The sequence below is a fragment of the Giraffa tippelskirchi genome, chromosome 4 (genome assembly GCF_054371585.1).
Source record: "Giraffa tippelskirchi isolate mGirTip1 chromosome 4, T2T-mGirTip1v1.2.pri, whole genome shotgun sequence".
Classification (NCBI taxonomy): Eukaryota; Metazoa; Chordata; class Mammalia; order Artiodactyla; family Giraffidae; genus Giraffa; species Giraffa tippelskirchi.
The window spans coordinates 153,332,312-153,357,426 of record NC_137278.1 but is presented as its reverse complement, the minus strand read 5'-3'; the positions used below and the strand labels follow the sequence as shown (position 1 = coordinate 153,357,426).

The following is a 25,115-nucleotide window of genomic DNA, read 5'->3' as shown; positions in this document are numbered from 1 at the left end:
TTCTTACTTTATTAACCTATGCATGCGTGCTAAGTCACTTCAGTCATGTCCGACTCTTTGAGTCCCTATGGACTATTAACCTATAGAGCAAATCTTACTAGATAGCATGAGTTTTTCTCAAAAAAGTGTTACTACCTCCACCCTACCATCTGCCCCATCCAAGCCAGCAGCTGGACAGAGAAGAAATTTTCCTCATAGTGAAAAGTTTGACACGCGTGCTTGTGTGTTCAGTTCTTCAGTTGGGTCCGAATCTTTGTGACCCTGTGGACTGTAGCCCACCAGGTTCCTCTGTTCATAGGATTCTCTAGGCAAGGATTCTGCAGTGGTTGCCATGCCCTCCTCCAGGGGATCTTCCCCACTCAGGGAGTGAACCCGTGTCTCCTGCATCTACTGCACTGCAGGTGGATTCTTTACCACTGAGCCACCAGGGAAGCCCAAAGTTTAACATAACTGGATTTAATTTTTTTATTTTCCTCTTATTACCTGTGTAATTCTGATAAAGTTATTTAACATGTTTAAGCCTGTTCTCTCATCCAAAACAACTGATAGAATAATATCTCTCTCCAAAAGGCTGGGATTATATGGTTAGGATTATATTCAATGATATATACAAAGCATCGAGTACATAGGCACTCCATAGATGTAAACACTAGCTTCTACATTCCCAAGATACCATATATAATGTAATTTCCCAACATTTTCATCCCAGTCCCCATCCGTTTTTCACATATTTAAGCTTAAGTGATATTTTTAGAAGGCAAATATACCTGAGATGTGTGTCAAGTCTGATATCTTCAGAGGCCACAGGGAGCACCTGGAGCTTAATCAAAATGCAGATTCCAGTGACCCTACCCACTGATATTTGATTCATAAGGCCTAGAGCAAACCCAGGAATCTGCATGTGGATCAGGGTGAATCAAGTTCCATTAACTTCATTCTGAAGACCAGTTTTATAATGCAACTAAGTCTGGGACCTAGAAATATTTTCAACCCTCTAAATGTTTGAGTTTGCTACAAGTGACAAATGAGCTGGTGCTCTGCAAAGGGTATATTTATTTTTTTAAGAGTTGAGAGTTTATTCATTCCTCTTTACGAAATGAACTTAGTGTTAAACTTAGGAGAAAGAGAGCAATTCCTTTCCCAAAGGCGCCATTAATCAGACTGTAAATAGGTCTCCTAAGTTGTAAATGAATCTTAACCCCTATACCTGCACTTACTCTCTAGGAAGTGTACCTACAAATGAGAGGAGTGCTTTTATAGATTTATATATGTTTCAGAAATAATACATTTTTGAAAAAAAATTCTATTAGTTCTCATAAGCCTGACGTATAAGCTTATATTTTATAAAGGACACACATTAGAATAAGGATTACCACACAGTAGTTATGGGATATAAAAAATACTAAGAATAAGCAGTGGAAGAGTGATGTAAATAAACATTTTTTGTAATTTAAAAAAATTCAAAAACATCACAAACATCTCTTATAAATCAGTGCCAAACATATCATCTCATTTTTTTAAGTGATTGATATTAAAGATTTTAAATCTCAAAGACCTCATATGTAAAAGTCATTTAGTTGTCCCTTTTTAAAAACAAAAATGAAAAGGGAAATTGAATATCAAGTTACTACTGGCATAAAAACCAATTAAGACTATAAGAAATACACACCAGTTACCTTATGCATGCAACAAACATCCCAGAGCTTCTTTGACTTTTTTATAAATATATGATTGATTTTTGCTTACTCCATAAAATATTTTTAAAAGATGATTAAAATGCATAAATGTGTAATACACTGATAAGTATAAATTTAGTCTGTTAGGCATGAAAGATGAAGTTTATATCCTTCCATCTTGGAGAAGGAAATGGCAGTCCACTCCAGTATTCTTGCCTGGAGAATTCCATGGATAGAGGAGCCTGGTGGACTACAGTCCATGGGGTCAAAGAGTCAGGCACGGCTAAGCGACTAACACACACACACACACACACACACACACACACACACACACACACACACACACACACACACACACACACACACACACACACACACACACACACACACACACACACACACACACACACACACACACACACACACACACATCTTGCTGTATAGAAATGTTTTTCTCCAGATGGATGAAAAGAGTGTTCTGAGTTTTACATTTATAACTAAAATGACTCAAAGACACATTGTCTTTGGTTCTTGAAGTGTCAGAAAAAAAAAATATTTTAACTTCTAGAGGCTATCTCAGATTCTTGCTGCTGAAACTAAGGAAAATTTTCTCTAACATAATTCAGAAGAAATGAAAGGTAGAGCTGAAAAGAATCGTGGTCCTTGAGGTGCCTATTTCTTTCCATGTCTGATTTTAGTCTACCTATCCTTCAGGGTCCAATATAAAGGCTCCCTTCTATGAGATCAACTCAGTCAAAAAGTGAAGTTTCTGAGCACCTTTCACAATTTTTTTTAACACAAATACCAATGTAAAGCCCTAAATATTCTAAATCACACTCGCTGTATCACAGTTCATATCAAATTGCCCGTTAAGCCACAAATCTCAAAAAGATCTCATCTATCTATCCTCCACTTACCATTCTCACTGTGTGACCTTTGTATCAACCCTCTCTATTGACCTCTGAAGTAATGCATTGTCTCTTATACAACCCCTAGACTCTCATATTGTGTATTCTGCCTCCCACACTCCATTGTCATTTTAAAACTATACTAAAATATAAAAACAGCCACAAAATATAGTCTTCATAATCCAACCCATGCTTCATCCTTCTAATGTGCTCACATACATCAGTCTACCTTCTCATCTCACAAACCTTCTTGCCCTTCCAGGACACTCACCCAAGATATTTTGTTTATTTTTTAATGAATAGCTTTGCATATTTTATTTTCTTTCCCCAAAATGCCTTTATTTACTCTACTTATCATCTATCCCCCAACTCCCTTAGGAAGTTCCGGGAGAGCATGAAAAAAAGACTCTTAAAAAAATGAACTTAGTAAATTGATGCAGCCACTATGGAAGACATTATGGGGGTTCCTTAAAAACATAAAAATAGAAATATCATATGACCCAGCAATCCCACTTCTAGGCATATATCCTGAGAAGATCACAGTTCAAAAGGACACCTGTACCCCAGTGTTCATTGCAGTACTATTTACAATACCCAGGACATGGAAGCAACCTAGATATCCATCAACAGACAAATAGATAAAAAAGATGTGGCACATATATTCAGTAGAATATTACTTAGCCATAAGAAGGAATGAAATTGGGTCATTTGTAGTTATGTGGATGGGCCTAGAGTCTATTATACAGGGTGAGGTAAGCCAGAAAGAGAACAAACATTGTATATTAACATATATATGTGGAATCTAAAAAAATGATACAGATAAACCTATTTGCAGGACAGGAATAGAAACACAGACATAAAGAACAAATGTGTGGACATGAGGTGGGAAAAAAACTGGGAGACTGACATATGTGCCCTGCCATATGTGAAATAGATAGCTAGTGGGAATTTTGTGTATAGCACAGGGAGCTTAGTTCAATTCTCTGTGATGATCTAGATGGGTGGGATGGGGGTGGGAGAGTGGCTCAAGAGGGAAGGGATATATGCATACACATAGCTCATTCACTTTGTTGTATAACATGATAAAGCAACTATACCTCAATTTTTAAAAAATGAACTTAGTATCTTCAGAGTTACCAAAAGGAGGCTGGTGAGGCTGAAATATAGTGAGAATGAGATGAGAAGAGGAGGAAGTATGGACCTGAAATAATATTTGAAGGGGTAACTGAGATTTGAAGATATATAGTTTTGGAGATCATTATTTTATTTTTCATTATGTGTAGAATGTTATTGTTATGCTAAGAAACAAGGAGTTGGAGGGTTTATAGCAGGGGAGTCATGTTATCTGATATATATTTAACTATCGCTTAAATTCTGTGTGCAAAATTGATTGTAAGAAACATAGGGAGTGGTCAGTGAGGAAAAGGGAGATATCAACAGATAATTATAATTTAGGCTCTTCATTAATATCACACTGCAGAAAGACCTATGCAGTCAGGAGTCAGTTATTCGGTGCAATGATATTGAATGCCTACAATGAATTAGAGTCTGTACGTGGGAGAAAGTGTTTAACTTGGAGTTGGATAAGTATGATTCAACTCCTGGCTCCACCACTTACAAGCTTTGTGATTTTGGAAAATAATGTAACCTCTGAAAACCTGAATGTCATCACCTACAAAACAGATGAAAATTTGATGAGGATTAAATGAACAAATTTAGCACATTGCCTGGCACCTGATAACAGTTCTGTTAACACTACTACTACACCAAATCTGTGGCAGTTGGACATCTTATCAATTTTTAGGAATGGTTCAAGATGTAACAAACTCAATGAAATTATTGCCCTTACCAGTTAGAGGACATTTAACATTCTTGATTCTATAGACAAGATCGAGAATCATGAATGAAGACTGGCTCTTCATTTTCACTTTCTTTGGGGATTTTTGTAGTTTGTTTTACTATGACACGTTAAAATAAAGGAAAGAAATTCTTCTGTTTTGTGTTGGTTGAGGGTAAATATCTGCAAGTAGAATTGAATTTGACACACCAAATTTCCACATAAATTAGACTTCAGTTTTACCATGAGACTTTTTCTGATTTCATAGAATTGGAGCATGGAGAAAAGAACTAATAACACACTGTAACTGCCACAAACGTCATTCTGTTATAATTTAATACAGCTCAATAGTAGGACTTGCTCAGAAAACTATATAATTTTTCATATAAAACATAACAGATAATATCCAAGAACATTCTTTTCCTCTTGTTGATAAAAATTTACTTGAAATGAAAACATTTTAGAAGCATGAACTTTATTATGGGATGTTGATTTTCCATATTAGTAGTCAACATGTAAGAAAAAGTTGTTCTTTCTGGAAGAACAAAATGACTTTCTCATAATTTTTGAAAAGAACTAATATCTATAAATCAATGTCAAAATTTTAAGACCAAGAGAGACAGTTTGGTCATTATAAACTCTAGTTACAGGCCTTGCAAGAAATGAACTAAAAATGAAAGAAAGGGCATTGCTCCTCAGTCTATCTCTAACCCTATTTCATGCCATGTGCATGGAAATGGGCACCAGGCACACATGCTTTGTGTTCTTAGAGCCATGTTTCCACCTGGGCTGTAGGTAGGAGCAGTGATAACTGGCATGGGGGACAAATCAATTGTAAAATGAAACTATAAATGTTTGGACCCCTAAAGAAAATGAATCTGTGGATATTTGTGACTGTAAAAAGACATGAGAAAGGAAAATATTCACTTCATTTATTAAGAAAAATTCAACTAGACTAAGTGACAGAAGTAATTTGTGGAATAGCTGAGAGAGATCTATAGTGGCCAAATTCAGAAGAGGTGTAAGAGCACAGTGCACAGCCCAGAACAAAGGACTCAAAAACTGGAAGATTGTTTGTCTCCGTGGTAACTCTGAGTTGAAATGCATTCTGGGACTCCAAGAGACTCTGTGACCCATTAGTACAGTATGTCACTGTAAGGCAGTGACAGAAATAATATTAATTATTCATTATTCCATGGCAAATATTGTGTGAAGAGTACTTACAAATGTAATGCTCCCAATCAGATTGTCCAAGAGGATGTGCTTTCATCAGACAAGTATTTTTTCTGCCCTTATGTGAAAGCTGCTATAGGTAAGAGGTATCTTCAGTAGATAAGAAATATGACTCTAATTAATGCACTTGAAGAAATATTTTATTCCCAACACTCCCAGAAATATTTCCTATCATGGGCCCAACATTATCTGCCATCAATGGTAAGGAAAAGAAGATTAAAATATATCTTCCCAGTATATTTCATTCTTTTAATGAGTTCAAGAAATAATGCAAAAAATTCATGGCTTTCTACTTTGTCAGTAAAGCTCTGTTATCTCTCTTTTAACAAGTCCTACAGGTTATTTTGATGTTTTCTCAATGTGGACAGAAATTATTACCCACCATGTTCAAAAGCCTCGATTTAGGTTTACAATAGAAAAGACTCTGAAAGATACATGATCCAGTGGTTTGTATGCTACCCCACACACTAAAGTCAGTATATCTGAATCTTTTTCAGATTATCTCTAGATTATGTTCCATATTCTATAATTATTAAGACTTATCATATAGTATATCCCAAGATTTGCAAATACATGCATCAGTTTGGGTCAGGCAGGTTTTGGGGGTTGCAATCCTATTTTAGATAATAAAGGAAGACAACTGTGACTGACAAGAATTGAGAAGAATAGGTAATTATCCATAAGTGTGACCAGTGTTTAGAGTGAAATAATTCAGCGTAATAGGATTTCTTGATTAAAATTATGCATTGAAGTATAAGCTTTGTTCTTAGTAGGCATATGGCATTAAATTTACTTAAATAATTTACTTTAAATTTACTTAAATAATTTACGTTAAATTTACTTATAATTTCTGAACCTTTTAACTAATGTCTGGGGAGGGAGGATTTACTGAGTTCTTTGATTGAATTTAATTCTCTGAAGTAGGAAAAATGTTAGTCTTATTCATCACTATAGTTTCAACTTGCCCAAAGTTTAGCACAAAGTTCTTAAGATGGCCTATAAGTCTTAAATGAGTATTTCACCTTATCAACTATTGTCTCCCTCCTTTACTCTGACCATGTGGAACTCTTCCTTTTTCTCAAATATATCGAACTCACCACTACCTCAAAGTCTTTAATTTGCTGTTTCCTTCTCTTGAACTCTCTTCACCCAGGTATCTAACTGACTCACTTCCTTACTTCCTTTTGACAGTTCAAGTGACATAATTATCACAAGATTTCCTTGAAAACTGTTAAAAAAAATGCACCTACCATATACATATCCTAACTCCTGTTCTTACCCAGGTTTGTTTTGTTTTGTTTTTTAGAAGCATATTATTATCTATATTTCTATATTATCTATATTAGCTAATATAGATATATATCTATATTAGTTATATTATCTATATTTGTAGTTCATTGATTCACTATTTTCCACAGGAATATGATACACAGGCCAAGAATTTGTTAATAGATTTGTACGTATTATCATTAGTAGATGGAAAAGCCAGGATTTAGAAGCAACAGTTGGAATGGGACATGGAACAATAGACTGGTTCCTAATTGGGAAAGGAGTGCATCAAGGCTGTATATTGTCATCCTGCTTATTTAACTTATATGCAGAGTACATCATGAGAAATGCTGAATTGGATGAAGTACAAGCTGGAATCAAGATTGTCAGGAGAAATATCAATAACCTCAGATATGCAGATGACACAACTTTTATGGCATAAAGAGAAGAATTAAAGAGCCTCTTGATGAAAGGAAAAGAGGAGAGTGAAAAAATTGGCTTAAAACCTAACATTCAGAAAACTAAGATCATGGCATCTGTTCCCATCACTTTATGTCAAATATATGGGGAAACAATGGAAATGGTGAGAGACTTTATTTTGGGGGCTTCAAAATCACTTCTGATGGTGACTGCAGCCATGAAGTTAAAAGACACTTGCTCCTTGGAAGAAAAGCTATGACCAACCTAGAGAGCATGTTAAAAAGCAGAGACATTACTTTGCCAGCAAAAGTTCATCTAGTCAAAACTATGGTTTTCCCAGTAATCTTGTATGGATGTGAGTGTTGGATTATAAAGAAAGCTGAGCACGGAAGAATTGATGCTTTTAAACTGTGGTGTTGGAGAAGACTCTTGAGAGTCCCTGCGACATCAAGGAGATCCAACCAGTCCATCCTAAAGGAAATCAGTCCTGAATATTCATTGGAAGGACTGATGCTGAAGCGGAAACTCCAATACTTTGGCCACCTGATGCCAAGAACTGACTCACTAGAAAAGACCCTGATGCTGGGAATGACTGAAGGCAGGAGGAGAAGGGGACAACAGAAGATAAGATGATTGGATGGCATCGCCGACTCAATGGCCATGAGTTTGAGTAAGCTCTGGGAGTTTGTGATGGACAGGGAAGCCTGGTGTACTGCTGTCCATGGGGTCACAAAGAGTCAGACATGACTGAGCGACTGAACTGAACTGAAATACAAGATTGATTTAAAAGCATGTGTCTGTGTGTATATATTTTGAGACAATACCATTTCCCATAATTTCCTAGAGTGAAACATTTCCAATGCTTTTGTGCACTTATATCATATTGTAACTATTTGAGCTAAAATATCACCTTTTACACATCTACGCAGTAATTAGAACAGCATCAAGTAATAGTTTGTATTTAGTAATACATACTGTCTGAAGGAAACTAATAAATGATTTTGTTTTGTGTCTTTTGTACAGAAATAAATTATCATTATAGCAGAATATTTCTATTTTATTATACTTCTATGTCTTAAAATCCATTCTCTTAAAATTTCTTAAATACTCAGGAATGATTCTTGAGAAACAGAAACAGAAAGAGCTCCAGACATCTTCAAAGGGCCCTTTTGAGGCTTTAGCTGAATATTCATCATTGCATGAGTGTGAAGGATCTTCTGAAGTTGGTAAAAGAATGACTAGAAAAGATGTGAGAGACCAATTTCTGGATATCTCACCGGGCTAAGAAGAGTTCCTGTTCGCACCAGCCATAGTGGAAAATATTATGATTTGGGGGTGTTGGGGAGAATACTCAGTAGGGTTTTGCTTCAATAGTGGGAAAAATTGAGGCTTGTATGAAATATCATTCTCACTCTGCCTAAAAAAGTTTAAAATCAACACCTGAAATTAATAATTAAACTCTTCTTGCTAGCTGAATCCCAGAAAAATGCTTACAACTTATTTGTAGGAAATTCCTTTACAGTAAGGTAAAATTCACAATGTCTGATCTCTAGTAAAAAATCACCAGACATTCAAAGAAGCAAGAAAATGTGGTCCATATGAGGAAAAAAATCAGCCCATCAAAATCAACCCAGAAATGTTGCAGATAGTAGAATTAATAGAAAGGAACAATAAATCAGCTATTGATACCTAATTTTGCTTTATTGAATACACTAAATACTTTGACTGTGTGGATCACAACAAACTGTGGAAAATTCTGAAAGAGATGGGCATACCAGATCAGCTTACATGTCTCCTGAGAAATCTGTACGCAGATGAAGAAGCAACAATTAGAACCTGACATGAAAAAACAGACTGGTTCCAAACTGGGAAAGGAGTATAGTATATCAAGGCTGTATATTGTCACCCTGCTTATTTAACTTATATGCAGAGTACATCATGAGAAATGCTGGACTGGATGAAGCAAAAGCTGGAATCAAGATTGCCAGGAGAAATATCAATAACTTCAGATATGCAAATGACACCACTTTTATGGCAGAAAGCAAAGAGGAACTAAAGAGCCTCTTGATGAAGGTTAAAGAGGAGAGTGAAAAAGCTGGCTTAAAACTCAACAGTCAAAAAACAAAGATCATGGTATCTGGTCCCATCACTTCATGGCAAATAGATGGGGAAACAGTGGCGGACTATTTTCTTGGGCTCCAAAATCACTTCAGATGGTGACTGCAGCCATGAAGTTAAAAGACGCTTGCTCCTTGGAAGAAAAGATATGAACAACACAGATAGCACATTAAAAAGCAGAGACATTATTTTTCCAACAAAGGTCCATATAGTCAAAGCTATAGTTTTTCCAGTAGTCATGTATGGATATGAGCGTTGGACCATAAAGAAAGCTGAGCACTGAAGAATTGGTGGTTTTGAAATGTGGTGTTGGAAAAGACTCTTGAGAGTCCCATGGACTGCAAGGAGATCCAACCAGTCCATCCTAAAGGAAATCAGTCCTGAATATTCATTGGAAGGACTGATGTTGAAGCTGAAGCTCCAATACTTTGGCCACCTGATGTGAAGAACTGACTCCTTAGAAAAGACCCTGAAGCTGGGAAAGATTCAAAGTAGGAGTAGGGGACAACAGAGGATGAGATGGTTGGATGGCATCACTGACTCGATGGACATGAGTTTGAGCAAGCTCTGGGATTGCTGATTGACAGGGAAGCCTGGCATGCTGCAGTCCAGGGGTTGCAAAGAATCGGACATGACTGAGTGACAGAACTGAACTGATAATTGGAATACATATATGAACATTTTAAGTGAACAGATGAAAATCCAACTGCATAACCAGAAGACCTGTAGTACAAAAATATGAAGTACAAAATCCCTCAGGCAGAAGAAAAATGGCAACAGTTGCAAATCTCTATCTCTACAAATGATAAGCACCAGAAGTGGTAGCTACATGGGTAAATGTAAAAAATTTCTTATCATTAGTTACATCTATTTTAAAAATGTAATGTAGGACAAAATAGTATATGTAGAACTGAAATTTATAACATATCAACACAAAATATAGAATGCAAAAAAATGGGAGTATAATTTTAAGGTTGTTATACTAAAAGAGAGGGCCTTCCCAGGTGACGCTAGGGGTAAAGAATCCGCCTGCCATTGCAGAAGATATAAGAACGTGGGTTTGATCCCTAGGTCGAGAAGATCACCTAGAGTAGGAAATGGCACTGCCCTCCAGCATTCTGGCCTGGAAAATTCCATGGACAGAGGAGCCTGGGAGGTTATAGTCCATGGGGCCACGAAGAGTCAGACGTGACTGAGTGACTGAGCACATACTAAAGGGGAAAAATTACAACTTGAGTGTAGGCTGTAATAAGGCAAAAGATGTGAACAGTACCACTGAAGCAACCACTGAGAGAGCTAATAATCCGACCAAGGAGACTAAGTTAACTTACAAACAATACTCAACCCAAAAAAAGACAAGAAAAAAAAGAGAAAATGAGAACTAAGAAAATTAAAAATAAATAGAAAACAAATAGCAATGTATTATAATTAAATTCAATCTTATCACTAATCACATTAAATGTAAATGTAAATCTAAACACACCAATTCATAGAGATTGTCAGAATGGATAAAAAAATTGAAGACCCTATTCCACACAGCCTTCAAGAGATCTGCTTTAAATATAAAGACACAACTAGGTCGAAAGTAGAGGAATGGGAAAACATTTTAACACTAATCAATAGAAATCTGGAGTAGATATAATTAATGTTAGATGAAATATATTTGAAAATGATGTGTTAGTCAATTCATTCAAAGGACATGATTATTCTAAATAATAATGTACCTAATAAAACATATGAAAAACTTATAAAACTATAATGAGAAATAAATATATCTATAATTTCAGCATAAAGTTTCATATTCCACTGACAATAATTGATAGAAAAAGTAGTCACAGAAATTGGTAAAGATATAGGATATTTGAACAACACTAAACCATTTTAACTCATTTGATATTTACTGAATGTTCCACCTAGGAAAAAGTGGAATAAACATTTGTAAGAAGTGTACCAACTAAAATCATATTCTGTGCCATAAAAAGACTAAGTAAATATAAAAGCCTTCATGTAAAGTTCGAACATGTACTTACCATATGACCCAGCCATTACACTCTAAGTATTTACCCAAGAGAAATGGAAATGTATTACTGCACAAAGAATTGTACACAAATGCCCATAGCTATTTGGTTGTTACTAGCCCAAAATGTGGAGAAGGCAATGGCACCCCACTCCAGTACTCTTGCCTGGAAAATCCCATGGATGGAGGAGCCTGGTAGGCTACAGTCCATGGGGTCGCTAAGAGTCAGACATGACTGAGCGACTTCACTTTTACTTTTCCCTTTCATGCACTGGAGAAGGAAATGGCAACCCACTCCAGTGTTCTTGCCTGGAGAATCCCAGGGACGGGGGAGCCTGGTGGGCTGCCGTCTATGGGGTCGCACAGAGTCGGACACGACTGAAGCCACTTAGCAGCAGCAGCAGCAGCCCAAAATGGAAGCAACCTAAATGTCAACAATAGGCAAATAGATAAATAAATTGCACTGAATCCATATAGTGAAATTTTTTCAGCAATAAAAAGTAAAAAATTATTGACACACACAAAAACACAGGTAAATCTCAAAATAATTATGCTGGGGGAAAAAAACAGACAAAGAGAGTACATATTGTGTGATTCCTATTATATAAAATTTTAGAAAATATAAACTAATAGTAACAGAAAACAGATCAGTGATTGCTTAGAGAAAAGAAATAAAGTCAGGAGGAAGAAATTACAGAGTCCCAAGAAACCTCTTGGGTGTGATTAGTTATTTCATTGTCTTGATTGTGGAGTTAGTCTTGTGATTATAAATATACATCAAAATGCCAGACTATATACTCTAAATATATGTATGTGTCGTATGTCAGTTATAGCCTCAACAAGCTTTGAATAAATAGTTATCTAAATGACTTCCTGAAAAACATCACTAAAGTATTTGAAGTTTACACACAAAAATCTAAAGATACTATAGTCAAAAGAAATGGCCAACAAAATACAGGATTACTTGTTTCCTGAAGTTTTTCCTTCATTAATTTATAAAGAAGAAACAAAAATAATGGCAGGATTTTTAATCATAATACTTAAGATATATTCCCTGAGAATATTTCAGGCTTATAGGAACATGCTTTTATGAGTTAAACCTCTAGTGCCAGTAAGTGCACAGCAGAAGTAATTCACTTAATGTTTCCTCAGTGACCTAAAAGAATGAACACAACTGTTAAGGTTTCTAACCAAGTCTTACGCCAGAAGAAGGAAACTGACTGACAAAAATAGAAAGCTTTTCCTTTAAAATTTTCATTAACCCGCACAAAATTGCAAAGGCATATCAATCTAGTATAATTCCAGATTTACATGGGTTACATGCAGATTAACAGTGTTTATTTTTTTCCAACGAATTCTGACATCAAATTACTTTTGTTTGGAAATTGGATATAAATTTTGCATTTCTTATAATTAAAACATAGGTTTTCTTTTCTTAGATTACTAATGTACTTTGGATCTTTCATTGTTAATAAGCCACTGGTAACTTTTCCTTGTTTAGCTTTTCTATGCCAAATGCTGAATTCTCTAATAGAAAGATAATTAAAAGGGAAAAAAACTCTGATGGCACGAAGATTTCAAACAGGTTTAATGATGTCATTCTACTGATATTCAGCATATCTTTTGCTAACAGAAGTAGCCCCTCCAACTCTTACACTTAAGGGCTTAACCCTACAGTTTCTGAGTGATAAACTGGTCTCAGAGTTGTATACTTTAGAAAGTATACAATAAATAGGTCTGCAGTTTAACCCAAATTCTTAGTAAAACAAATTTTGCATTTATTTTTTATAAAAAGCTATTATTTACTTTTGTCTAGAGAGTGTATTTAACAACCAAGTAGATTTAAAGTTCTTAGCACCTAAATGTATAAGACCTGATATGATGACTACAGTGACACCTCAAGAAAAAGCCAATTGCCCCTAATCTGGTTGATAGTTATGGACAATCTGAAAATTGATTAGGCACAGTAATGGAAGCCCAGAGAAGTTTCTCAGGAGAAGCCACATATCTAGATAATTCCCAAGAAACTCTAGTTTCAGAAAAAAATTACGATGAAGAATTTGGGGAACTAATGGTATTTATTACATTAAGAGAAAGCACATAAGCTCTATTTGTAGGTCTGAAATTAAGATGGGAAACAGTGAAATCTGCTTCTACTACAGAATCTTACAGTGTATTAATCAAACTATAGAAAATCTGAAGTTTGAGATTTAAATTTCTTATCTGTGTTCTAAAAAATACAGTTTTATGCTGGTGGGAAAAAGTGGACAAAATGTGAACCTTAGAAAAAGAGTATTGCACATGTATGGAGAATAAATTTTATGTTGTAAATTATAAATAATGTGGTATAAATTAATTTGATATGATAGTTTTAAGTACATTTACCTTTATTATGGATCATATAAAATGATATACATCATTTTAATATAGGAAAATAATTTTTTATTTAGATTTTGGTCATCCATCAAGTATTAAAACCTTTTTAAAAATCTGTGTTTTGGGTACACAGTTATTTTTTTTAATATCTATAGGTCAAAAACTATCAGGTATCTACAATTTTATATGCTTTAGCCCCAAATATTAACCTAATGAATACGATTGCAAACACAATAGAAGTAATTTAAGAATATATAAAAAGAAATTGCCCTCCAAGGAGGACAGACAAAATGAAAATGTTGAGGCAGCTAAATTGAGTAATTACAGAAAGCCAAAGGCCAAAATATGTTGCACATGGCACTAAATTTATAATGTACTTTTGATTATTGAAATCTTAGAGTTAACAATATTTGTAAAAACTGAACTGTATAGCTGAACCTATGGGTGGCATTTTTAAAAAGGAAGAACCTGTTAAAAATCAAATTTTCAGTATTTCCTCTGCTTAGGGATTTAGTCACAAAACTGTCAATATCATCATTAAATTAGCATCAACATGAAACATTTGTATTTTACATATTATGTCTTGAAAGGATTCATAGCAAATTTCTCAGTGATAATGGATTCCAGTGTGTCAGATATATTAAATATGTCAGACATACTTTTTCTCATATATCATAGAACTTATTTGTAAGCCTAAGTAAGAAAATTGTACCATGAACTGTATAAAAACTATGGCTAACCCATTGTTTATTGATCAAGTCATTCATAATATGAGAAAACAGATATTGAATTACAAATAATAAATATGATATTTGAGGACTTTTGGTTATATACAGTTTAAGAATGTCTTTTAACTTTAAATGCATGTGTTTTAATTTAAGCTAGTAGCAAAGGACCTTATCTAAAATGTCCTAGGAAAGATACTGTGTTTTATTTTCACTGTATTAAAGTTTTCCACTGGTTTGGTTTAGTTTTGTTTTGTTGCCATGTCTATAAGAAGGAGTCTCATTTTGTAGCTACAAGAAGAAAGACAGGATATGAGAGAGAGAGCCGAGTAGGAAGGAGACCTCTGAAAGTCAGGTCACTTTCATTGTTTCAAGTCAGGTCACTTTTCAAAATGTTCTTTAGGTGCAGAGAGTTAGATGGATAGTACTTATCAAGTATCAAATATCAATGTGGCAAGAGACAGACAAGGCATTGGACTGAGATACAAAACAAACTAATGGGTAGATAAGTAGTTAGGTAAGTGATAGATAAAAGAGATTTCTTCTAGAACCTGTGCTGGGACATAAAAGTTGGTTTGCCTATTTCATGAATTAATTCTATATGTTTCTATACACTACATGACTATTTGCAGTCATACACAGTTAACTTTATATATCGTGTTTTAACACTTTTGTTGTTTTTGTTTAGTCATTCAGTCATGTCCAACTATTTGCAACCCCATGGACTGTATCCCGTCAGGCCTCTCTGTCCATGGGATTCTCCAGGTAAGAATACTAGAGTGGGGAGCCATTCCCTTCTAACACTCTACACTTACATAAAAGTGTTATCTTCTGCCCCCCAAACTAGATTGCTTCTTGGCATTAATAATTAACTAAAGCTATCTAACACCTAGTCTTCATAATTAAACATTAAATACAAAAAGCCTATTTATACTGGTTTATAAAAGACTTAAAAGTCTTCCATTCATGAAATTTATCACAAATATCTTAGAATATTAAAAACATTGTACCTTAAGAGATTAACTTTAAAAATAAAATTACAATTTTTACTGTAATAGATTAGAACAAGTAAAATGTTATTTCACTCAGGAACATAGTATTGGCTTCCCAAGCTTAAAAAATAATATAAGAATGTTATTTCCATAATTTCCACATTTCATATATTTAATTTTTATTGTAACATTTCTGGGGAATTTGATCTGTTACAAATCTTATTTGAGAATTTGAAAATATACACTAATTTGAAAAATCAAATTCTCAATATATTTTGCCATGATGCCCCACTGATCTTTAGAAAAGATATGTTATTTTCTTTCTAACATCACATCTGATCTCAAAAAGAACATGAGCAAAAGACAAAAAAGCCTTTGCACTCTGAATCTCAAGGTGACATTTAAGACTGATATCCAGATACCCGAAGAAGATCTCAAAATTTTTTCTTGCCCCATGGGGATAAGCAAATCATTAATATAAGGAGGTATCAGGCCATTAAGTGCTTTAAATGTCAACAGTAAAACTTTAAAATCAATTCAAACCTTGACAGGAAGCCAATATGAAAACTGGAGGACAAAAGTGATGTACTTTGAACAGGTAAGTAGTGTCACACTGTGAATGAACTGAACCTTAGATATTGATTTATTAAGAAATCGAAACCTCAAGGTGTTGAACTAGTCCAGGCTTGATGATTATCACATTGCAGTAGTTTTAGCACCGTTCACTCATCTTTACTCAAATGATGTGCTGTAGAAGATAACTAGTTATTAACAGAGCATCATTTTACACCGAAACCAAAAGACAAATTAATACTCACACTAACCTTTATACCAGAGATTATAGTTCACAGCATTCTCTATCAAATAAAGTTTTACATGATCAAGGAACAAGGAGATTCGCAATTGAAAGAATATATTTACATGCTTACATTTGTGCTGTTATTGTGATAATGGACTTGAAATTGTTGAATACAAATGTTGTGTGGCTCTGAAACTTACTCCTGGAGTGCAAAATCTCTAATTTATGGAAAATAGTTCCAATTCCTTTTCAATATGTTTTTGTCCGTTTTATACTTTAGGTACACATAATAGAATCAATAATGTTAAGAACACTAACAATAATGGCTAACACTAACTGATCACTTATTGTAAGACATGCATAGACTAACCTAATCACTACTGTTAACTGTCCACATTTTAAAGATGAGGAAACTGAGGCAGATAGACAACATGAGGTGACTAAGATCTCATGACCTATAAATGTTAGAACTAGGATTCTGTCCCAGAAACTACTATATCACATTGGCCATATACATATATAGGTACATATATATATGCTATTTTAATACATATGCTGTTATGCATATCTGTTTGTGTTTAATTTGAAAAAACGTGCTATTAATATAATTGTCATATTACAAATAGTAAAGAAAAATAAAGTGAGAGGTAAATATAGAAAAAAAAATCACACTTTTCTTAGTGAAAAAATCTTTTGATGCCAATGTTCATACACAAGTGACTAACTCATCATTCTATTTGGCTTCGCTTTATTGCTCTCTCAGATACTGTTTTTTTTTTGGTTTTGTTTTTGTGTTCTTTTTGTTTTCACAAATTTAAAATTTGTTGCAACCCTGCTCTGAGTAAGTCTATAGGCAGCATTTTTTCCAATAGTATTTTGTCTGACTTTGTGTCTCAATGAGAGAGTCCATTCCTAGGCAGGTTAATAAGAAGTCCGGGGCTCCCCAAGGAGAGAGGGGTCTGGAATTGTCAAGGAAGAGGAAAGGACAAACTTATTTTTCCTCTACGTTCCTTAGGATTATATAACAATAATGTATCCTGCTTGAGGACAGTTTCTGGAAAAAACCTTCTGGCCAATCCTGTAATCTTAAAATGTAAATTATGGGAGTGGGTCTAGTAAGGTCTTTACAACCTCCAGACATTCTTTTGATTCATTGTAATAACTAATTAAAAAGTACATAACTCCATTGCTAACACTAGCGAGGGGGCACTCTTTCTGCCCCCTTCTGATGTCTATGTCAGAAGCTTTCTCTATCTCTTTTATACTTTAATAAAACTTTATTACACAAAAGCTCTGAGCAATCAAGCCTCATCTCTGGCCCCAGATTGAATTCTTCTCCTCCAGAGGCCAAGAATCCTTGCGTCTTCTGTGGTTCAGCAACAACCTTTCATCTTGGGGTCTCATCTGGGATCTGAACCTGGGACCTCTCATGTCAGAGGTGAGAACTGTAACCTGTAGACCAACCAGAAAATGAAACACCTGATCATGATTGTTCCCAATTTCTAACTTTAAACTATGCAGCTCGGGAAGATCTAATGGATACCTCATTAGACAATCCTGACATGGAAATATTTACAGATGGCAGTTCTTTTGTTCGGGATGGGAAGCCTAAAGCAGGTTAAGCCATGGTGATGTCTGAACAGGTTTTAGAAGCAAAATCTCTCCCCCAGGGAACCAGTGCTCAGTTAGCAGAGCTTGTGGCTCTGACCCAAGCTCTAGAGTTAAGCAAGGGCAGCAAGTAAATATCTACACTGATTCTAAATATGCTTATTTGACTTTACATGCTCATGCTGCAATATGGAAAGAAAGACAGTTTAAAACGGCAACAGGAGAACCTATTAAGCATTTCAGAGAAATCAAGAGACTATTGACTGCTATATATTGTCCTGAAGAAGTAGCTGTTATGCATTGCAAAGGGCATAGCAGGGATGGGAGTAAAGTAGCCGTTAAGTAATCAGCTGGCTGACTGTCAAGCCAGAAAAGTGGCACTTTATGAACCCCCTTCACTGCAGACGCTCTTGGTCTGGACAGGTCCTGTGTAACAGGAAAAACCACAATATCCTGAGGAAGAATTAGAAAGATATGAGAAAAGAGGAACAAAGATTTCTGATAAAGGATGGTTACAGTCCGAGGACAGACGATTACTAATTCTTAAAAATGCTCAATGGAAAAGTTTTCCTGAAGCCTTAGAATTAACTAATTATGTCACTCAGCTCTCAGCTTTTCAACAGGCATTAGTGGAACTCTGGGAGGTGACTCTTGACTCAGCTTCTGAGTCAAGCAAGCCTCTATTTGGGCCAGGAACTGAGGTCCTGATAAAAACATTCACATCTGGGGGCCAATCCTTGGGAAGGCCCTTACCAGATGGGCCTGATAATCTATGTGAGCCTACTTCTGCTGACTCCAAAAGTCCTGAGTCTGCTATTTGACCCTCAAGACAACACCTTCATGTCCTGGGCTCATTTCTACACCACATTCCATAATCGGTCTAACTGCTGGGCCTGCGGAGTGCTCCCCTCTTCATCAGTGGAAGGCTTCCCGTGGTGGACATCTCCACTTCAAGGAAAAGACTTTTGCCAAGTCTGCGAATATCTTCGATAACAATCACATATGATGCCTCTTCTTAAACGGATGACAACTAACAACTCCAAGATGTACTGATGTAACTATGAACATAACGTAACTTTTAATTTTGATTACATTTTAACTGGGTTTAATGACTATTTTGCCTTACATCTGTAACTGTGAAACAGGATTTGTTTCTAACTGTCTGAAAGCTTTTAAGTTACAAATGGTTGTCCAAGCTCCTACAAGTGCCACAGCCTCCTCCAACTATTACTTGGGGCCCCTGGATCAGAGACCCTCAATATGAGGGTTAGGAGAATATGTTGCCTCAACAATTTAGGGGACATGCCCCTAAACAGCAGGAAGTAGTTATGGAATGAAAACTGTGCCCCTTTCCCTTGGCAACATAATTCTCCTAAAAGAAAAGGGGGAAATGAGAGAGTCGATTCCTAGGCATATTGCTAAGAAGTCTGGGGGTCCCCAAGGAGAGAGAGGTCTGGAATTCTCAAGGAGGAGGGAAGGACAAACTTATTTTTCCTCTACATTCCTTAGGATTATATAACAATAATGTATCCTGCTTGAGAACAGTTTCTGGAAAAAACCTTCTGGCCAATCCTGTAATCTTAAAATGTAAATTATGGGAGTGGGTCTAGTAAGGTCTTTACAACCTCCAGACATTCTTTTGATTCATTGTAATAACTAATTAAAAAGTACATAATTCCATTGCTAACACTAGCGAGGGGGCACACTTTCTGCCCCCTTCTGATGTCTATGTCAGAAGCTTTCTCTATCTCGTTTATACTTTAATAAAACTTTATTACACAAAAGCTCTGAGCAATCAAGCCTCATCTCTGGCCCCAGATTGAATTCTCCTCCAGAGGCCAAGAATCCTGGTGCCTTTCATGGTTCAGCAACAACATTTCATCTATCACATTTCGATAATTCTTGCAGTATTTTCAAACTTTTTCATTACTATTATATTTGCTATGATGATCTGTGATCAATGATCTTCCATGTTTCCACTGGAAAAAGATTAGGACTTGCTGAAGGCTGAGATGATGCTTAGAATTTTTTAGTAATAAAGTAGTTTTAAATTAAGGTATGTAGTTTTTTTTTTTTAGACATAATACTACTTAGTAGGCGACAACATAATGTAAACATAAATTTATACGTACTGGGAAACCAAAGAGTTTGTGTGACTTGCTTTGTTGCAGTGGCCTGGAACCAAACCTGCAATACCTCAAGTGTAGGCCTGTATTTCAACTGTCAGTGATTGGAAAAGAAGTTCTGTGGACTTTTCTTAAAAGAATCCTACAGAATGTGCTTGCATTGATTACATAGGATCAGATAACTGAAAAACAGTACTTCCAGATGTACTTATATAAGCCTTTGTTAAAGTAAAGGATGTGGTACAACAGAAGAAAGTGCAGGCAATCATCCAGGGCTTCTAGCCCCCAGGTTCTTTCTCAGTGACACAGAATGTACTTTGTTTTCAGATTATAAACTGCCAAGTTACATACCAAGTACCCTGATTTAAGGTAAAAGTTTACTCAGGCTAGAGAGCAGGGTCTTTCATAATCTGCCACTCAGGTAAAATTAGAGCCAGGCTGCATAACTAATTAAAGCAGGTACAAAGTGTCAATAGAGATGTTTCTGTACAATATAGACAAGCTTGCACCAGGCATCTCCAGGGAAGTTTGAACTTTAAACATCACTTTATGAATCACTGATTAATACATCTTATCCTTATCTTGACCAAGGATCAGTTGCAGATTTCCAGGCATCAACAGATATACATGTAGAGCTTTCTTAGTCCAGTTGTAATATCTCCAGATCTAACACAGTGCTCATTACTGAGTGAGACAATTTATTGATCAGGTGCTCAGTAAGTACCAGTGGGCATTCTGGACACTTAACTAAAACAATACTTCTTTCTCTGTCAGTCCGTATCCTGTTATTAATACATCAGCCTCCTTTGAAGGAGTGGTGGCAAAATCAAGGAGCTGGCATTTTCCGTACAGCTAAGGGTGGGTGTAACCCCCACAGTTGAAAAAAATGAAGGACAAAGAGAAATCCTCTCTTTAAGAGGGGGAAAGAGAGAGAGAGGGAGAGAGCATTCCTACTCTGATTGGGAGATGCAACCTCAATGACCCCTTCTTTGCTTCTTTGTTGTGTTGATGTTCAGTAACCCAATCGTGTCCGACTCAGCACTTCTGTATAAGTGCTTCTTAGACAGATGCAAACACAAAACTAGAAGATGGATTTATCAGTAGGAAGAGACAAAGAATTAGACAACTCATTTGAACAAGCTGGAAACTGATTATTCACCTATTGCTCAGAAATTGTAACATATAATTCATGTGCTTCCAATGTGATTGGTGCCAACATAAGTTACAAATGGCAGCTCAGAAGCATAATTTTTCCTAGATGTGGAAGAGCAGTTACAAGTCAGAATGTTGTTATGGTCACTTTTTTCTGCATTGTATGTAATAAATCGTTTTGCAACCACCACAATCCCTACCTTACAAATGCTAGCATAAGTTACAAATTAAGTCTACCTTATTTATTTATTGCTACTGTGGTAGCATTATTACACATATAATAAATATTATAACATTGTTTTTATTTTAAAATGAATATTATAAGGTGAAATCCAAAGACCATAAGGCATTTTTTCCTACTGTTAGGCTGGGTGGTTCTACAAGCATTCAAGCCTATTGTTCAAGTAGGTAGAGGGTAATGGAGCTGGTAGACACATGTAGGTGGTATGAATGGAGATACTAAAATAGAGACATATGGTCCTTTAAAAAGAGTGAAATGTGGAGTCAGACTGTCATCTCTGTGACTTATGATTTATACCTTTTAGAGCATATCTTCCAATGAACTTGTTATACATCACAAAGGAAGCTGAAAGTGTTACTATCAAGATTCATAGTGACCAAGACAGCTATGATAGAAGCAGAAAATTGTCTTTACTGCTATAAAATTTCCATATCCCCATTCATATCAAACCTGAAACAGCAGGACATCAAATTACTTTTGCCTTCCTATAACCACACTTTAGTTTATGAAAAAGCGTGAATACTGATCATGCTATACAGAATGTGCAGAAATGAGTCTTTTAAAATAGTGCTTATAATCAGCAAGATAGATCTTTAACTATTATTTGCCCATGTTGATATCTTCTTGGTAAGTAATTTTCTATTTTTACCCCTAGAGGAAACTGACTTTTTTCCATTGTTCCAGCTGTTGGAGTGCACACACTTCAATTAAAATGCAAACTTTTTCAATAGTCTTATACATGCTTTTCAATCAAAATTTGATGATGCTTATTAACAGAGAAGACCCTCAAATACTGATCTTTTAGCAAAGATTATCAAGTTTACCAAGTTGCATAGCAAATGCATTTAATATTATATTGTTTCACTCATGAATCTTTGACTTTTGATAAGACAGTGATAGTCCTGTGAGACATTACTGTTCATCAGCAGAAGTTAATCTTATTTGCTAACAACTGATAGTATGAACATAGTAGGCTCTCATTACAGAAAATCATGGTTCTGTATGATGGCCAAGCTAGTTACAGCACAATTTCATAGCCATGAGTAAAGACCATTTCCCATATTTAGGAAAAGCACTCTTCACCCAAAGAAAACATTTAGTAGTATGACATGTAAACAACAACAAAGGCAAAGACATAAATTGCTTACAGTATATACTAGAAAGAAGGGGATCTCTGGCCTCCCTGGGATGTAGTTATGTTGGCTCCAAATCTTGGGATCTTCCCATGTGAAACTGAAACTGGCCCCACATATAGAAGGTAAGTGTGGAAGTGAAAGTGTTAATCACTCAGTCGTGTCCAACTCTGCAACCCCATGGACTGCAGCCCATCAGGCTCCTCTGTCCATGGGATTTCCCAGGCCAGAATATTGGAGTAGGTAGCCACTCTCTTCTCCAGGGGACCTTCCCAACCCAGGGATTGAATCTGGGTCTCCTTCATTAGAAGTGAATTCTTTACCATCTGAGCCACCAGGGAAGCCACATGGAAGGTAAGGAGACACCAAAACATGGGACAGACTGTTCCGGATTGGTAGGCTGCAGACTTGGTAAGCAAGGGAATTTACATACAGGGCTTGTCTTGGGCAACCACAAGGAGTGTGGTTTTCTGCACCCAATGTCAGAAGCTTAAAGATTGTACAGAGACCTTACCGTTGTACAGAATCCTTAACCGGATTCATTCATGTGTACTATCCAGATGGTCTCAACAGCACATTCCTCCTTCAAGGCTGTTGTTCAGTCACTCAGTCATATCCAACTCTTTGCGACCCTGTGCACTGCTGCACACCTGTGGTTTCCCTGTCAGGACTGCAGGCTTCCCTGTCCTTCACCATCTCCCAGAGTTTGCTCAAACTCATGTCCATGGAGTTGCCCTTGAAAATGATTCCCACCATGGAACAAAAGGCAGAATACACTCCAAGGACAGGAGCAGGCACAAAAAACCTCTGATTGCATGGGTCCAGTTAGAGTGTCAACAAGCAGTCCTCACAACCTCCCAATGACCTCCTCCAACAAGGTGTCTCAATCAATTGGTTATTTACATTTGCTCCTCACATGGGGTGGAAGGACTCTCATAACTTTTATTTGTTCACATTTGATTAGAACCAGCTTGAATAACACACTCCTTTCAGGGATAAAGGCCAGTAACCAGATGCTGGGTTAGCAGCCACCTTTAGACCATCCAAGTAACACAAAGACCTAGATAATACAAAATGGATGCTCAAAGGGTTTCCATTCTCAGGCAGAGAAAAGTGAGCCCACATCTGCTAAGCCTGCCTTAGCTCATTTCTGCCCCACAGCCCTGCTGTAGTATGTTGGTCCTCTGCCGTCTTTCCAATGATACTGTTTCCACTGCAGTAAAGCCATACTTTTCTCAATTTCATTGTAACGGGTTCTTCTCTGGAGGATACTTCAAAAAATGAACTCTCTCATTTTCTACTCTGTTCAACCCAGGCTGACCACTACTCTGGCCCTTAATACTTCATCTTTTACAGAAGCATCACTGAACAAAACTAGTGGAGGTGATGGAATTCCAGTTGAGCTATTTCAAATCTTAAAAGATGATGCTGTGACAGTGCTGCACTCAATATGCCAGCAAGTTTGGAAAACTCAGCAGTGGCCACAGCACTGAAAAAGGTCAGTTTTCATTCCAATCCTAAAGAATGACAATGCCAAAGAATGTTCAAACTACCGCACAATTGTACTCATCTCACATGCTAGCAAAGTAATGCTCAAAATTCTCCAAGCTAGGTTTCAACAATATGTGAACTGAGAAATTCCAGAGGTTCAAGCTGGATTTAGAAGAGTCAGAGGAACCAGAGGTCAAACTGCCAACATACGCTGGATCATAGAAAAAGCAAGAGAACTCCAGAAGACCATCTACTTCTGCTTCATTGACTAAACTAAACCCTTTGACTGTGTGGATCACAACAAACTGTGGAAAATTCTGAAAGAGATGGAAATACCAGACCACGTGACCTGCCTCTTGAGAAATCTGTATGCAGGTCAGGAAGCAACAGTTAGAACTGGACTTGGAACAACAGACTGGTTCCAAATTGGGAAAGGAGAACATCAAGGCTGAATATTATCACCCTGGTTATTTAACTTACATGCAGAGTACATCATGTGAAATGTTGGCCTGGATGAATCACAAGCTGGAATCAAGATTGCTGGAAGAAATATCAATTATCCCAGATATGCAGATGACAGTACACTTATGGCAGAATATGAAGAGGAACGAAAGAGCCTCTTGATGAAAGTGAAAGAGGAGAGTCCAAAAACTAGCTTAAAACTCAACATTCAGAAAACTAAGATCATGGCATCTGATCCCATCACTTCATGGAAAATAGATGGGGAAACAATGGAAACAGTCACAGACTTCATTTTCTTGGGCTCCAAAATTACTGTAGATGGTAACTGCAGCCATGAAATTAAAAGATGTGTGCTCCTTGGAAGAAATCCTATAACAAACTTGGACATCATATTAAAAAACAGAGACATTGCTTTGCCAACAAAGGTCCATATAGTCAAATCTATGGTTTTTCCAGTAGTCATGTATGTGTGTAAGAGTTGGACCATAAAGAAAACTGAGCACCAAAGAATTGATGCTTTTGAACTGAGGTG

At 36.3% G+C, this 25,115-nt stretch overlaps 1 protein-coding gene across 2 annotated transcripts in view; it reads left to right on the top strand.

Annotated features, from left to right (window-relative positions):
* The first annotated feature begins 5,514 nt into the window (after nt 1-5,514).
* Nucleotides 5,515-25,115, top strand: part of SLC16A7 (solute carrier family 16 member 7) — a 255,680-nt gene continuing 236,079 nt past the window's right edge. Inside the window, exons 1-2 of one of the 2 annotated variants that reach the window (XM_081586803.1) lie at nt 5,515-5,733; nt 15,268-15,344. The gene's annotated coding sequence lies outside the window, so the exon portion shown is untranslated. The remainder of the gene's footprint in view (nt 5,734-15,267; nt 15,345-25,115) is intronic. The other variant, XM_081586801.1, reaches the window with a different exon arrangement.